A 10,416-nucleotide genomic window follows, 5' to 3' on the forward strand; every position below is an offset into this window, starting at 1 on the left:
AAAACCTTAATTGCATAAGTTGGTATATCCTTTTTTTTTTTGAAAAATATCATGTCGATATATTAATATTACTCAGGCCAGAAAGGACCATTACATATCCTCCCTCTACCATCTCTGGGCAGATAAAGAGTTTGTGGTAAAACCACAGCGATACATAGATTAGGTCCGATCATTTGACGGTACCCATGCTCACTTATTCAAGAAAGCCTATAAACTATGTTACAAAGACAAGTAAATAGGCTAGGTAAATAAAACCTAAATGAGACTCAGCCCTAGAAGGCTGACCCATTCCTCATGAGGCCCAAGATAAGGCCCAAAGACCTCATCCCAGTCCCAAAAAGAGTAAGCAAGCCCAAAAGGCCCAGCCAATCTCGGCGCCGCGCAACCTTCTAGCAGCTCCGTGCCTCGGACTCCAGTGCCACCTGACGCTGCGACGACCACCAAGTGCAACCACAGAGACAGTTGCACCATCAGGACATCCCCGCCCAAGTCATTGAACATCGAATCTGATCGGAACCAGATTGACGAGAAAGGCTGGATGAGGAGTTTGATCAGCCAAATCAACAGCACCAGCGCCGATAGCGTTAAAACCATCCACCAGAGCAGGAGCCATCCACCACTGTGCACCACCGCAATCGAGAGCCCCACTCCATCTCTGCATGCTTCACCGCCGGCAGCGCCCAAGCGGAGCATCTCACCTCGCCTTGACGTCCCTGGCCAGGACGAAGTAGATCGATCCACAGTCCCCATTAAAACCAGGGCTTCAGCAGCAAATTGGGATTGAGAGAGGCCTAGCCTTGGCCTCGTGGAGGAGACAGTAGCCGTCATGCTCAATGAGTCCGATGACAAAGAGATTGGAATAGGTTGCCATCGATGATGGAGGAGAGGCCAAGGGCGCAATCCTAGTAGACTTCCAATGCGATCGCCCATATCCCAACACCCCGCGCCAGATCTGATCGAGATCATCTTGACAAGGAGTGCCTCGATTTGGGGTTGATCGATCTTGTTCCGTCCTTCGTCGGAGAAGACTAGGTTCCCCAGATCAGGTAAAGCAATAGGCAGAGGGCAATCAGGTTGCTCTGCACTTCCATGGTGTTGAGTCGGAACCCGCACCATCATATTCCATCCTTTGTTGCTGTGTAATGGCCAGAGCCATGGCTGGCTTAGAGATCGGCTGTTGGTGGCCGGAGGTAGATAGCCTAGCCTCGGTGGGCTAGGGTTGAGGAAGAGCGGCGCTGCTCTCATAGGGTTTTTAGTGTCTGCCTAAGTTGGTATATCCTTTATTTTCACTACATCCGTTACAATTGTGAGGCATGTTAATTGCTTCTTTATCCGTTGTTGACCAGTAAGTTTTTCCATATCAGTTACAAAAGCAAACATTATGAATATTGATGATCATTATCGTACCTTAATTACTAGTCTTCTTTCCTGAGTTATATATATACCCTCGTTTCCTTCCTATTATGCATGTATGTGTATGATCACCATACATTCTCCTCAAGAGTTCTTTTCTCATATTCTAGTCAATTTTATGCCCTCAATATTCCTTCTTTCCTATGCCAAAGGAAATTATCAAGCTGTTCTAGGATCCAAGTATTGTGAGTGTACGCTTACAAGGATTAACGGTTGTTGTACCCTGGAGGGTAGGGCGCCACTAACCTGCTACACCGAGACATTATCTCCGAGGGGCGAAATCTACTCTTAAGGGCAGTGTTTACACGCCTCAACCTTAAACTCTTTTCGAATGATGTGTTCCTTGGAAGCCTACAAATTCAAGAGATAAGTCTTATAATTCTTGTTATTTTAATCTATATGACAGTAAAATAATGATAATTATTTATTATTAAATTATATTGTATTTGTGTGATTTTGTAGGAGAATCAAAATATGGTGACGGAAGTAGCATTCATCAACCAAATTTCCAACATCACGAACCACCTGCCGCAGCTCAATGAGAAGGATGCACCGAAGCATCAAAATTGATTTTTAAGGAAGAAGGTGGAGGGGACGGTATTTAATAACTGTGTGAGCATGAATTCGGCGGTGAGAAGAAGTGATATTAGCTTGAGTGTAGAGATGAAACGAATGGCTAGCCGATAAAGCCACTTGAAAAGCAGAGATTGGCACAGCTCTGAAAATTAGATTATTTCGAGCCTTCCAAATAGAGTGGCAAAGCATCAAAATCTTATCTAAAGAGTCAGAAGATTGCGGCATAAGCCTGAAGGAATCTAACCAGTGAATAAATCCTGTTGGAGGAATGGAAGCATGTATACGCAGATTAGAAATTCTCCAAATTTGCTGAGTAATAGGACGATTGAAAAATAAATGATCTAAAGTCTCATCAACCTGATTACATAAGGCACATGAACTGGAAATATGAGGAGTAAAAGTATGAAGTCGATATATGGTTTTGAGTCTATCACAGATAAGAAGCCAGCTAAAAATCTTAACCTTAGGAGGGATTTTAAGTTTCCAGAGTAAAAAAAGCAGCTTAGAATTAGCATGCGCAGTAATATTAGAAGCTTGAAGCTCATAAGCATATGTAAATCATTTAATATAAATTTTCCATCACCATTACAGCCTAGTGACCCACTAGAGGTGTTTTTTTTTTTTAGACCCACTAGAGGTGTTTTTTTTTTTTTCCTCTGGAGTATGTAGATTAGTCATATATATTAGCTTCTCTACTTTGCAATAATGCTAATCTAGTGTAGTGGCTCTGTGTTGAATCAGTAACAAGGTGGTCATAGGTATAACCATTGTGGGTTTTTTTTTTTTTTTTTTTTTTTTTTTTTTTTTTTTTTTTTTCCAGTTTGAACATTTGTGTTTATATATATAAGGCTTCTCAAGAACGGATTTCCATATTTTGACCACTTTTCGATTACATATTCACATATTAATCGTTAGTTTTTAGGTCCTAATGTATAGATCACTTATGTAAAATTTCAGCCAAATTGATGATCATTAAGGCATTCAAAACTGCAATTTGCCATTATAAACACGAACAGTTCATGTTGGACAGATTCAGTTAAATCAATGAACGAACCAAATCTGTCCAACCTGAACCGTTCGTGTTTATAATGGTAAATTGCAGTTTTGGCTGCCTTAACGATCATCAAATTGACTGAAAATTTGCAGAAGTGATCTATACATTAGGACCTAAAAACTGAACGGTTAAGATGTGAATATGTGATCGAAAAATGGTCAAAATATGGAAATCCGTTCCTTAGCTAAGGAGCGGAACTTCGTTCCTGAGCAAATTCCTATATATATATATATATAATATTAGGGAAAATTTCGCAAACAGTACACCAAGTAAACACCACTAATAATTCTTATACACAAAGTTTCAAACCAAACATTTTGGTACACGAAATTTGAAACTCGACCCACTATCAGTACAGGACGTCAATTTTTGACACCAAAATGTCCATTATGCCCTCAGTTTTTCTTTTTTTTAATATATTTTTTTTCTATTATTTTTTTTTCCTTCGTTTTTATCTCTTTCTTCTTCCTTCTTCCGGGCTCACTCCCGCACTCGATCTTTCGCCGTCGGGGACGGCTCTGTTCCCGGCAAGGCCTTCGGCTCCGGGACCTCAATCTGGCTGAGCGGGACCCACGAGCTTCAGTTCAACAACTGCGAGAGAGCCAAAGAGGCCCAAATCCACGGGATCGAGACCTTGATCTGCATCCCAACTTCCGACGGTGTTCTTGAAATGGGTTCCTCCGGTTTGATCAGAGAGAACTGGGGGTTGATCAGCAAGCCAAGTAGTTGTTCGGGTCGGATCAGCCCGACCCGGAAACAAGACCGCTCGAGTTCATCAACCGGAACTTCTCCATTTTTGACATCGGCATCATTGCCGGCGTGCAGGAAGAGGATCACAGCTCGTACAATGACGACAAGAAACATGTTTTTGGTTCTAGCAAGAAGAAGAACGGAGCTCCGAACCCAAACCCGGACTTCGCAGATTCCGACTGCCAGATGAAAAGAGCGCCGAAGAAACGGGGCCGGAAACCCGGGCTGGGCCGAGACACGCCGCTCAACCACGTGGAGGCGGAGCGGCAGCGGCGGGAGACGCTCACCTCACAAGGGCGGCGTTGGAAGTGAGGGAGTGAGCGTGGAGGTGAGGAAGGCGGCGTTGGAAGCGAGGGAGTGAGCCCGGAAGAAGGAAGAAGAAAGAGATAAAAATGAAGGAATAAAAAAATAACATAAAAAAAAAATTATTAAAAAAAAAAAAGAATTGAGGGCATAATGGACATTTTGGTGTCAAAAATTGACGTCGTGTACTGATAGTGGGTCGAGTTTCAGATTTCGTGTACCGAAATGTTTGGTTTGAAACTTTGTGTATAAGAATTATTAGTGGCCTTTACTTGGTGTACTGTTTGCGAAATTTTCCCATAATATTATGTGACAGTGCCACTATTCAGTGGCGGAGCCAGAAATTTAAGTTTATTGGGGCACGAAAAGAAATTAATAATATTAAAATATAAAAAATCCTTTAAAATAACTCCAATGAGTTATTTATCCTCGATGATTTCTGCAACATGATCTAATTTTATTTTCAAGTATTTTAACATCTGTAAAAAAATAAAAAGGTTTATAATTGACAAAAGAATTAGCTGTAAAAAAATGGTTTGCATTCATTCATCTTCTTTCTTTGGTCTAAAGAAGAACCAAGAAGCCCACGGGAATCTAACCCACAACAACAAAGTTAAGAGCCTTGTGCTCCACCAACTGAACTGGACTATCATTCATTCATTCTTCCAGTTAATATATAATATATACGTTTTGAAAATCAAAACTGGGGCACATGACCCAATGTGCCCCTATGTCCCTCCGCCTCTGCCACTATTCACTTTGGTTGTTTTTTTTTGTCTTTTTCTTTTATGAAGTTTTGATATTTTGTGAGTGCCTCACTTTAAATCAAAATCTGGCTCCGCCACTGATTAGGGCCCTAAAAGAATTCATCAGGGGTATTAACAAGAGGCAGGTGCATGGAAGAAATAAGACTTAAAGTATCTGTATCAAAGAATTGCTACACCTAAAAAAGATTCCAAGCAATGTTAGCAACAACTATATCAGCAATAAGCATAAGGTCAAGTAGCTGTTTTTGATCATCTGGAACGAACTAGTAAAGAGGAAAAGGCAAGCACCAATTATACAACCAAAAATTTATATGTTGAACATTACCAACCAGCCATCGCATATTCGCATACCTTGCAGAAGAAGAGAGCAAGAATCTAAAATGCATTTCCTCGCCAAAGAATGATGAGATTTCTTGCGTGTTAAGAAAAAAGATTTGCGACGAAGATATTTTTGTTTCATAATATGCACCCGCCAATTAGTAGGGTCAGTGGTTCTCCTCTTGACATGACCGGAGACTACGACATGATTGACTCGCAGGACATGCATATGCTTGAAATGAGGATCTGCAAATTAATGGCCGGTACAGTGGTAAACGGAGCGGGGATTAAAATACGGTGTCATCCCCGTTATCGACTTTATTCTCCTTCCTCATTCTGACCCAATATGGGTTATAATATTTTAAAAATTCCTCGTTTCCGTAACCATTGGAGTTTAGACATAAATATGCCTACTTATAGATGTGTGTGTAATACAGTCTGCAGATACTATACGTAGTTTGAAGTCGGTTAGCATAATAATCTCTATATACTCAGCTGTAGTTCAAGGCGACTAACTTTCTCTATCTTCATCCAAATTATTGTACGGAAACGAACGCACTGGCTACTGGCTAGATAGCTACTTTTATATGACTCTCCATTGGCAATGGCATGGAGCCATGGACATCACTGTCAAGGCAGTAAATTGAGAGATTTTTCCCTCCGACATTTTACTCAATGACCTTGGCATTCACTTAATTACCTGCCGCACCATTAACTCTATATTATGACAATTAAAGTGTCTGCCGCTCTTGCCTCCAATCCCATTCCCCATTATTCAAACGTCGAAGCTGACATTCACTTTACCAGAATGAAGGCTGCTCGAGGATCCAGATCTTCAGCTCAACAATTCGCAGACAAAACCAAAGGCTTCCACACATTATGTGGGTTAATTCGCAAAATAAATAGTTTCAAATGCTTAATATAATAGAGTCAAACTGAGGAGTGTAGAGATGAAACAAACGGCGAAGATATTTTTGTTTCATAATACGCACCCACCAATTAGTAGGATCAATGAGAAGATAGTTTTGTTGGTAAATATATGGTCTAATTGCTATATTAAAAGGAAAATCAAGAAATCATTTATGCATATTATATACTAAATAGAATGCATAGATCTAAACAATGCAAAATGATTTATAAAAACCTTAAACAATATGGTCGAGTCTAGAACTTAGTTCTATGTCCTTAAGACGAAATTGCTTCCTCACCGGTGCTTAAAGGTTTTAATGGCAAACGTCTCCCGGGATACAACGACATTCTTCTTGTGGTAGTAGCACTCCCCCAAACCCCAAAAACAGCGAACTTAGATTGTGTATGAACTCTCTTTTGAAAATACTCAATTGGTTTTCAAGACACTAGAAAAAACTCATATGTAAAAGAGATGAAGAAAGAAGAATTCATGAAGTTCTTTTCAGAATATGGTGTAGCAAGTGTTTTATAGATGTAAGGTGACTTTTGACTTTTCACCAAAAGTTATGTCATTTACATTTATTCAACCTCACACATTTTCACTATATTATTCATCCACAAATTATGAAAAATAAAATATTTAATATTAAATTTTCCAACAAGTTTACCTTTTTTGTTTGGTGGAGTCACCTCCCGCAATTTCTGTTTACTTTTTTTTGTCAAAGTTTTCAACAAACTCTATCTTTATGTGACAATGACCTAACCAGACCATAATAACCTGGTAGCTAGTTTCATTGATTCAACTATACGTAAAGAAGTAATGGGTCATATATATAGTAGCTTAGCTGGAGCTAGTTTATGTGGCTCTCCTTGTGACATGGAACATGAAGGCTGGTAGGAAAATTATGTCGGCACGGTTTGGGACATGAAACTAAATCAATACATACAATTACATATATCGTTAAGGTTGTTGTACATGCCATTTTGGCAAAATTAAGTCTCAAACTTTTTTTTTTATTATTTTTTTTATGAAAAATCAGGTTTCTGAGACCAAGTATGAGGAAGAGTACTTTGCAACCACCAGAAGTGGATTATAATCATCTATCACCAATATTTCTGTGTCTCAACAGCCATTCAATTGAAGAATACCAAAAACCAAAAAACAAAAACAAAAAAAACAGTACAACAACGAAAGCCCCTGACCCTCGCACAAAAATTATGTCGGCACGGTGGAGGGAGTAGATGAGTTGCTCCTGATGTTGCTAGCTAGCTGACTCGTAATTGTGGATGACTAGCTACCAAGATTCTCCACCAGGGAATGCCTAGATTGATTATTCTATAAGTTGCGCTTCAAAAGTAATATCAAAATTTAAGTTCATCCATATATAATATTCTTTATTGCTTTTCTACATAGATTTTGTTTGGAAATATGCAGAAAGAGCCTTCCATTTGATCATTTTGTGCGAGACATTTACAAGTTTATGGAGATGTGAACAAAAGCCTAAGAACTAAGATTGCAGTGACTTCTAGACGAAATATGAATGTGTGTTTTTTTATAAAATGCATGCTAATTGGTGGCCTCTGGATTTTCAACTTAACTTTTGAAAGCATATACGTTCACTTTCGGTTGTTTATTTCATCCTGCCTCAAATGTGCTCGACTTTGAACCCCTCTGTGTGTAACTTTCATGTTTCTATGATGAAAGGAGCTAGGTTCGTTGCCTTGCTTACCCCTAATTTCCAGCCGCTTCAACAACACATATAGTAGTAAGGTTGTTTGTCAAAGAATCTAGAATTAAAGTCTAACAAACTTGATCAGTTAGGAAGGTGTTAGTATAGGAACTTGTATGTTGGCATTCCCTTTATACAAAACTAGAGAATTCGAGCTTAAGAGTGTTTGAGAAGAATGATCTTAACAATTGGAATTGAGGTTCATGGCTTGAAACACAAGACAAGATCCTACTGACTCGTATGGAAGGTCTGGTAAGGTTCATTCATTACATTGTGCATGATTGAGTTCCAGGATTGTTAGTTGTGCTTCAATCCTGAAGTGGTCTGTTTAGTATTCTCACCTTGTACGTTGTCTAGGTGTCTGGGTTTTTAAAAGGAATGTCATATCAAGTGGTTCTGTCAGTATTTAATTCTTTGATTTGGACGTGTATTGTTTAGAGCACATATCTCCTTTTATTAGGATAAAATCAGTTCTTATTGCATATTATCTTGTAGGGAAATTTGTTTCCTATTAGGTGTCAATTTATTTTTATTGGTATTTATCACACCCTAATTGTTTTAGGGGGAGTCTACACTTGACGCACATATATGTCCTGCAATAGGTTTCTTTTCTTTAGGCTTTGCACGATAGAAAAGTTCTTTTGTTTCATAAGGCAAAGCTGTGTCTTGATCATTAATTCATTTGTTCCATGTCTAAGTGAATTAGTGAGTCAAGAATTCATTCATCCATCATCCATATCATTCTTATGTCTTGGAAGTCCTACGAGTTCAGTTAGGAGTCAAGCACAATCAAGAATTGAAGATTGACAAGTTGAGACGTGTGAAGCGCAACTAGAGGCATTAGGAAATTGATGTGGAGTAGTTCAACCGGCTGGAATGAGTTTAGCTAGAGGTAACCGAGTCCATAGTTATCCGAGAGGTTGTAAGTCTACTTTGTAATTTGACTACTATCTCATAGTGTGTGCTTGAGCACTTGGCCTTCAAGAGTTAAGGCCACGTAGTTGTTTGCCTCACCTTGAGGATTTTTACTGCGTAAACAATTCTTGTGTTTTTGCTCATTTTGTTTTCTGTTCTTCTGTGTTGGCTGATCACTTAAAGTTCTGATTTAATCTATTTTCGTTCATTAGGGATAGCAAGCTTCTTTCAATCCCTTAGCAACGTCCAGAAAATTATTTGTACTTAGGAGTGACTTGCCTATTCACCCCCCTCTAGGCCATTCTAGTACTTTCAGAAGGTACTGATTATTAATTGCCCGCCTCAAATACGGAGTGCCAAAACATAAATAAGGCCACCTGCTTATGATTGTGTTCTGTACTACTGCTGAAGAAGGAATTAGCTAACTGGGTTGTTGATGAACAGGCTTATCAAAAGCAGCCAAGACTTGCCATTGACGTTGCAAAATTAATAATTATAATCGGGATCATATAAAAGTTTTAATTAATCAGAACTTTGATGCGACTTGAGATCAACACTTGTGTATTAAAGTACTAGCTTGCTCTTCAGCAAACAAATTGTATCTTGTAGAATCATGTTCACTTACTCAATAAATTACTTACTTAGTTGTGCTCAATTGTCATTGGATCTGAATCCAACGATAGAAAATAGTGTGAAGAAAAAAAAAATTAATAAATTCCACCATATGATTTAAATCCAAATTGAGCAGGAAATTCATCACAAACACAATTGTTGCTATTAATAAAGGGTCTTTTTAAATGTATCCAACAAATATCTAAGTATACCCAGCAAATTTTTTACACCCAGCAATTTTCCAATAATACCCATATGTTTAATTAAACCCAGCAAACATGAAGAATTACAAACCCAGCAGTCAAATCACCAATACCATAAGCACAAAAACTCAACAACACATTAGAGTTGATATAATTACTCGGCTATCTCCAATTGGGTCTTTCAAAAACCTCAAAACCCCCAATTTTAACACAAAAAAAAACAAGTAAAAAGTTGCAAATATTATACAAAAGAGAACGGAGGGAGGAACATTTTAGTGTTCTTGGGAAGGAAAACATGGAGCAAGAAACTTGGGATTCCAAAAAGGGTTCGCAGAGCAGGAAGAATGTAGTACTGAATGAGTTGTTGATGGTGAATGATTAGGGAGGCACGTTTGGGTTGCCAGATTTGATGAAGGCCGCGACGGAGATTTTGGGAAATGGAGGATTGGGGTCAGCTTACAAGGATGTGATGGGTGATCTGTGGTGGTGAAGAGGATGAGGGAGATGAATAGATTGGGGAGAGATGGAATTGATGCTGAAATGAAGAGGTAGGTATGGAAGATTAAAGCATAGTATACCCTCGCAACTTTCGTATCCTTGTGCCATAGGATTTCCTCCAAAATATTCCTTGCAGTATTGCCCTCATTCTCCAATCAAAACTTGAAATGCCCAGCTCGAAAAGCAACATATCAGCATTTGGAAGGTAGATATAGGATTGGTCTTCTTCGTTTTAGAACAGAAGAGTTTGTTGGGTTTGTTAATCTTCATCTCGATGAAGTTTTGTTGGGTTTGAAATAAGGGTATTATCGGAAAATTTGCTAGTATAAAAAGTTTGCTGTGTATACTTAAATATTTGCTGGGTACAT

The sequence above is a fragment of the Rosa rugosa genome, chromosome 1 (genome assembly GCF_958449725.1).
Source record: "Rosa rugosa chromosome 1, drRosRugo1.1, whole genome shotgun sequence".
Lineage (NCBI taxonomy): Eukaryota > Viridiplantae > Streptophyta > Magnoliopsida > Rosales > Rosaceae > Rosa > Rosa rugosa.